Here is a 7,684-nt window from a genome sequence, read left to right as displayed (position 1 = left end):
TTTTTGTTGTTGTTAAAGTGTGTCTGTGCGTGTGTTTGTGTGTCCCCACCGTAAAAATGTAAAGGTAATTTTGCCCTTTGCTTGAGTAATTAAAGATGCGATCATGGCTCGGAAACTGTGCTTTTCCGTGAATTCGTTTTGGACTTGAGGACTGTGAAGAGACCCCTGGTGGCATGTCTTGTGAGGTATGTATGGGAGTCTGAGTTGTATGTTATTTGATTCTGTAATCTGTAATTTTCAACCCTAATATTTCTCATAAAAAGTAGGAGAAGCAGTTAATCTCTCGTCAACTCTCAACCAGGAAGACTGGCATGTATGTTGTTGATGTTAGTTCTGTATTCGCAGTTAAGGGCAAGGCGTGCTGCTATGTTTTGTCACTCTCTCTCCTCCTCCACTGACGATACTGCATGCACTAGAGCAGGGGTGTCAAAGTCAAATGGACGGAGGGCCAAATAAAAAATTTAGCTACAAGCCGAGGGCCGGACTGTTCGAATGTTCATTGAAAAAATTTTAAATGACGCATATAGTCTAGTGAACCTAATTGAACCTACTGAAAACCTAACAAATATATTCCAATATGATCAGATAAATAAAGCAATATTTTCTTATGGCTCTGTCAGTAATCTTTAATTTTCAACAGACACAAAAGACAAATTTCCTTTATATAAAAATCCCCATAACATGAACATTAAATGAAAGAAACCGGTATTCAAGGCACCATCAGTAGCCTATATTTTCTATGTGAGCAAAAGTGGGCTAAATTTACTTCAAAGAAAAAAACAATAATAGCCATTTTCTATCATCCACTCAACTGAAATATTTTTAAAATATAATTGGATTGAAATACAATAAAATAAAGTGCAAAAATCTATTAATCAAAAACAACACTTTGTTTAAGGAGAAGTAACATGCAGTGAAAACAAATATTAAACTTTAACTTTTAAACTTGAACTGAGTAAAAACTCTAAATATGTGATTGCACAGTAATGTTCACTTGTTTGAGGTTGAGGGTGATACTTGGTATGGTGTCCCATCTTTCCACAAGTTCATCAATGTTCGGGTAAGGCTCTGAGCTGAGGAATCCTCAGAATGAAGTGAGGTGTTCAGCAGTAAGTCGACTTCTGTGTGATGTTTTGTTCAGGTCATCAAAGAAAACAGTTGTTCACACAGGTATGTGCTGCCAAACATAGACAACGTTTGAGCAGCCTGGATGCGCAGCTGGGGCATTGTGTCGGGGAGGAAAACGGGCGAACTCCGCAGCACCCATGCCGCATATTTTGCCCTCAGTGCATCATTGCATTGGAGGTCAATCAACTCCATTTGGAGGTTTGGTGGTGAGCTTTCCACGTCAACAGCAAATGGTTACCGAGCAGTTCCAACCTGCTTTTTTGTGCTTCAAAGTCAGCAAATCGGCGTCGAAAGTCAGCGGCAAGCATACCTATTTTATCAGCCAACTGTGCGCTCGGGAACGCACTGGTAGAGAGCTTCTCTTTCGATGGTTCTGGCAGCTGGGAAAGTGGCTCAAATTTTCTTTCCGCATCTGCGTCTCCCACAGAGTCAGTTTGGTTTTAAATTGCCTTCACTGACTGTACATATCAGAGATGACATGATCCCGACCCTGCAGCTGCAAGTCATTGCATTCAGATGACTCGTAATGTCACACAGAAAAGCCATTTCACACAGAAACATTTCGTCTCGGGAGTTGTGTTGTGTCTTTCCCTTTGCTGTCCAAGAACAGACAAACTCCTCACGAAGCTCGAAACATCTTTGAAGCACCTTTCCTGGCTTAGCCATCGCACCTCTGTGTGATAAGGCAAATCACCATGCTCCGTTTCTAACTCCGTCAGAAAATGCCTTGAACTGGCGGTGATTCAAACCTTTGGCTCTGATAAAGTTAACTGTGCGCGTGATGATGCTCATTACATGCTCCATTTTCAAGGCTTTACCGCACAACGGCTTCCTGGTGTATGATACATGATAAGCTGTCAGCTCACCTGTCGCGTTTTCCTCTTGCATCTTTTCCCGTATCTTCCGCCACCAGTCCGCTCCTGTGTCCACACATCGCAGGTGCTCCGTCCGGTTGTCAAACCCACGAGTTTTTCCCAAGGCAGCTCCATCTCATTACACATCTTGACACCTCTTCATACAAATCATGCCCCGTAGTTGTGCCATGCATAGACGTAAAGCCAAAAACCCTCTGTCACCTTAGGCTGGAGTCCACTCCGCGGAATGAAATTGACAACTGGGCAATGTCAGAATTGTCGGGTGCTTTCATCCCACAGCCAAGGAATATGCCAATGAAATCTTTCCCTTTTTCACAAAGCTGCTCTTTTAATTGATGGACAACTGGTCTACTCTCTCGGCAATGGTGTTTCTGCTTCAGACTCACATTTAAAAAGAGGTGCCTTTTTTCTGGCAAACTTCGTCACAAACTTTAATCATGCAGTTTTTGATGAAACCCCTCCGTAAATGGCCGGGCTGATTTAGCGATCTCTTCTGCCAAAATAAAACTGGCCTTGACAGCAGCCTGGCCTTGTGATTTGGCTTTTTGAACAGAGCCTGTCGAGATTTGAGGCCTCGTTTTAATTCCTCTGCCTTTTGTAGCCTTTGTTCCATGTCCATATTCTTGTTTTTGTCCGCGTGTTTCGTTTCATAATGTCGTCTCAGATTATACTCTTTCAGTACCGCCACACTTTCTCCACACAGAAGACACACAGGTTTCCAGCTACCTCCGTGAACATATACTCCGACTCCCACCTGTTTGAAAACCCCCGGTTCTCAGTGTCCACCTTCCGTTTTGCCATTTTTGATGGGTATCTGAAAGTTAATTTTACTGTGATGCTGACGACTGCTGTGCCAATAAATATTGAAATGAAGCAGCCTACTGCTCGGTGCGTCACCGTTGCATTGTGGGAAATGTAGTATTGGTGCGTGTAAAAGATCTGCGGGCTGCCGGCTTGCTGCGGTCTGCGGGCCGGTTCTAATAATAAATCAAGATCATCCCAGGGGCCGTAAAAAACCTTCTCGCGGGCCGGATGTGGCCCGCGGGCCTTGACTCTGACATATGTGCACTAGAGTGTCTAGCATCCTGCCTAGGCATCTCTTTGCTCATTGCCAGGTCCAGGCGGGATCATAAGGCCCAACTGGATCAAATCAAATCAAATTGTATTTGTCACATGCGCCGAATAAAACAGGTGTAGACCTTACCGTGAAATGATTACTTAAAAGCCCTTAACCAACAATGCAGTTCAAGAAATAGTGAAGAAAATATTTACTGAATAAACTAAAGTAAAAAAATATAAAAAGTAACACAATAAAATAACAATAACGAGGGTATGTACAGGGGGTACCGGTACCGAGTCAATGTGCGGGGCTACAGGTTAGTCGAGGTAATTTTTACATGTGTAGATATGGGTAAAGTGACTATGCATAGATAATAGACAGCGCAGAGCAGCAGTGTAAAAACAAATGGAGGGGGCGGTGTCAATGTAAATGGTCCAGGTGGCCATTTGATTAATTGTTCAGCAGTCTTATGGCTTGGGGGAGAGAGCATTCTATGACAGTCTATGACTTGGGTGACTGGAGTCTTTGACAATTTTCTGGGCCTTCCTCTGACACCACCAGGTATATAGGTACTGGATTGCAGGAAGCTTGGCCCCAGTGATGTACTGGGCCGTACCCTCTGTAGCACCTTACCGTCAGATGCCAAGCAGTTGCCATACCAGAGGGTGATGCAACCAGTCAGGATGCTCTCGATGGTGCAGCTGTAGAACTTTTTGAGGATCTGGAGACCCATACAAAAAATGTTCAGTCCTCTGAGGGGGAAAAGGTGTTGTCGTGCCCTCTTCATGACTGTCTTGTGTGTTTGGACCATGATAGTTCATAGGTGATGTGGACACTCGAAACTCTCGACCCGCTCCACTACAGCCCGGAGATGTAATGGGGGCCTGTTCGGGCCGCCTTTTCTTGTAGTCCACGATCAGCTCCTTTGTCTTGCTCATATTGAGGGAGAAGTTGTTGTCCTGGTACCACACTGCCAGGTCTCTGACCTCCTCCCTATAGGCTGTCTCATCATTGTCGGTTATCAGGCCTACCACTGTTGTGTCGTCAGCAAACTTATTGATGGTGTTGGAGTCGTGTTTGACCACGCAGTCGTGGGTGAACAGGGAGTATAGGAGGGGACTAAGCACGCACCCCTGAGGGGCCTCAGTGTTGAGGATCAGCGTGGCAGATGTGTTGTTGCCTGCCCTTATCACCTGGGGGCGGCCCATTAGGAAGCCCAGGATCCAGTTGCAGTGGGAGGTGTTTAGTCCCAGGGTCCTTAGCTTAGTGATGAGCTTTGTGGGCGCTATTGTGTTGAACGCTGAGCTGTAGTCAATGAACAGCATTCTCACATAGGTGTTCCTTTTGTCCAGGTGGGAAAGGGCAGTTTGGAGTGTGATTGAGATTGCATCGTCTGTGGATCTGCTGGTGCTGTATGCGAATTGGAGTGGGTCTAGGTTTTCCAGGATGATGGTGTTGATGTGAGCCATGACCAGCCTTTCAAAGCACTTCATGGCTACCAACGTGAGTGCTACAGGTGGTAATAATTTAGGCAGGGAGGTTGCAGGATCGGATGGAAGACAGAGGCGACACAAGGGCATGGGGCATGTTCCCCCTCAGATGTGTCCTGTTTTTTAATCCTTTTCAGATGTTAAATTAATTACTAAACATAATTTCTAAGCCCACTTTTTGTCATAATTATTTATAAAAAATACCTGTCAGCAATATTTTGCGGAGGGGGCACACTGACTGGACCAGTCAGGAGGATACCGATAGCTCAAGAGGTGTAAATGTAATCTAGCACCTTATGATAATATCATGTTTGTGTATTAATTATGATTTGATTTATTTAACTGTTATTTAGTTAAGGGAAACCCATTGAGACCATGGTCTTATTTTCAAAGGTGCGCTGAGCACAGCAATACAACAGTACAAAATTATCAATCTAACAAAAAAACTACAAGTTACAGTACAACTTTCAACATTACAACCACAACAATCTCTTATTTTCATCAAACCAACTGCACATCTCATTCAACACATCTACAGTAATACTAGTCTTAAACTGCCCTGACGGCCCCAGGGAATCAAGATGCAAGGATTTCTGCAGGCTATTCCAGGAATCGGGGGCATTAAAACTGAAAGCGATCTACCTAGATCGGTACGGACTAGTGGAACCTCGAGAGTTATCTATCCCTGTGAACGGGTTTGGTGTTTTATTTTAACAGTGAAGTATGTTGGAAGATTTTTCAGCAGCGTGATCTACAAGAAAGTGATCTACACGACTTTAGTGAGGGCCAGCCGACCTTCTGATACAGGATGCAGTGATGAGTATTAAACCTGTCACCTGTGATAAAGCGAAAGGCGCTATGGTAGACTGCATCCAAGGATTTTAGAGTGGTGTCTGCTGCATTTTTATAAATGGTGTCATCATAGTCCAAAACTGGCAGGAATGTTGATTGTACAATCTGCTTCCTGCTGTTTAAAGAGATGCAAGATCTATTTAAAAAAAGAAGAAGCCCAATTTAAATCTTAGCTTTTTAACTAGCTCTTCCGTATGTGTTTTAAACTTTAGATCTTTATCAATCCAAATGTCCAGATATTTATAGGGAGGACATTATTTATATAAATAGTAAAGAGAACAGGTCTCAAAACCGACCCCTGCAATATCATGATGCCATGATACGTGCCTGTGTTGATGATGTGTGGTATTATTACTGTTGTGACTGTAATAATTACAGTTGTAATTTGGATGTAATATCCTAGACATGTTTGTGCAGTATGAGATGTGTGGATTACAACAGTCAGAATGACACCCTCATTAAAATGCAATTGAACAGGTAAAGAGGTATGCTTACATAAACCACCATCCGTCCCCCATCCTCACGTTCTCAGTGCCCCCTCTAAAACAATGGGTGCCCCTCTAAAACAAACCGTGCTTGGAAAGCATGGTCGGTCTGTAGCCTTTTTCTTCCTCACAAATATGGTATTTAATTCACCAGAATATGTTACATCTTCATCCCATAAATATTGAAGGCAGTACGATGTTACAGCTACCTTTAGACATATAGTCAGCAGGCCTACCCACCACTGAGGTATATAATTAACCCACCCAAACTAGGCCTATCTGAAATATGAAAAATATCAAAGACATTGCCAGGTAGCCTATTGTTCTGTCAAAGATGCCTTCGTAACAGATTGCTAAACTGTATTTTATATGGATAATATGAACGTTTTTTGCCAGGCAAAACCGGAGAAAATGAAACAAGCACTTTCTGGTCTAATCTGGATCGAATCTAATCTGGATATGTGCACCCACCTTCGCACGCCAATTTGTCAAGACGCGCAAATATTTGGTTCTGGATAACAGAAGAGACAAGAATTTGAGAATTTGAGACAAGAATTTGGTGCAATGCCGTAGGCCTATGTTAGTGGCCAGATCGAATAGGCAAAGGTATAACTATATTTTTCCCCCATTCAATTTTGTAATGATGCATATTGATACATGTGTACAGTGCACACATTGATATGTGTACTACCATTCTTGGGGTGGAAGGTTACTGTAATAAATCATGGGCTAACTAAAGCCAAGGTTGCCTGGGCAAGAGGAGACGGGGACAGAAGTGAGGGAGAGGCTGAAACAGTGACTGGGTCAGAGATGGTAGGAGATAATGGAGAAAAAAGTGAAGCAAGTATGGAGCATAGTAGTACAAATAAAGGGGGAGTAAGAAAGACAAAAAGAAAGTGGGAGAGAAAGTGAGTAGGGGTTTGAAGGGGAGCGAGAGGTCTATGTAGGCAGAGAGGAGGCAGAAAAGAAGAGCAACATAGTTTTCCAACGCTAGCGGCAGTTCGGAGGTAGAGAGTGCTGAGGAAGGGCAAGATAAGTTACGAGGGTAGCATGGAGGTGAGGAGGAGAGTTAAGTGATTCGGAAGTTTAGGGAGGAAGGGGGACTTGGGGCGATGAGTCCGATAAGGTGGACGGCTGTGATAAAAGTTGGAGAAGTTGTCAATGCTAAAGTGTTAAGAGACGGGAACTCCTTGGTGTTCTGTAAGGACATGGCACAGAGGGAAAAAGTTATCAGAGTGAAGCAAATAGGGAAGTGTATGGTGGTGTCGAGCAGCTGGACTGATCAAACAGGGAAGCAGTGGATTAAAGGGGTGATAACAGGAGTGCCTGTGAGTGTTACACTAACATGAGAGGAGGCGTTCTAGTGAATGTTTGCAAGCTTGCAAAGATTGCAAGCAACAAGGGGTGGAGTTAGGGTAGATAGCCAGTCTATTCTGTTACACTTCAAGGACCGGATACTGCCAAATAAAGTAACCATAGGATGTATGAGTTGTTATGTGAGTGCTTATGTACTGAAGCGTTTAAGATGTTATAACTGTCAGAGGTTTACACCAGGCGGTGCCAGAAGGCGGCCTTAAAAATTGGACTCCAGCCACCCAAATCATAGACGGTTCTCTGTGTTACTGCACGGCAAGCGGTACCAATGCACCAAGTCTGGGACCAATAGGTCCCTGAACAGCTTCTAACCCCAAGCCATAAGACTGCTAAATAGTTAACCAAATAGCTACCCAGACTATCTGCATTGACCTATTTTGCAATAACTATTTTGCCTAATTAAATATGCTGATGCTACTG

This window comes from Salvelinus sp. IW2-2015, linkage group LG35, assembly GCF_002910315.2.
Source record: "Salvelinus sp. IW2-2015 linkage group LG35, ASM291031v2, whole genome shotgun sequence".
Classification (NCBI taxonomy): Eukaryota; Metazoa; Chordata; class Actinopteri; order Salmoniformes; family Salmonidae; genus Salvelinus; species Salvelinus sp. IW2-2015.
This window is presented reverse-complemented; position numbering follows the sequence as displayed.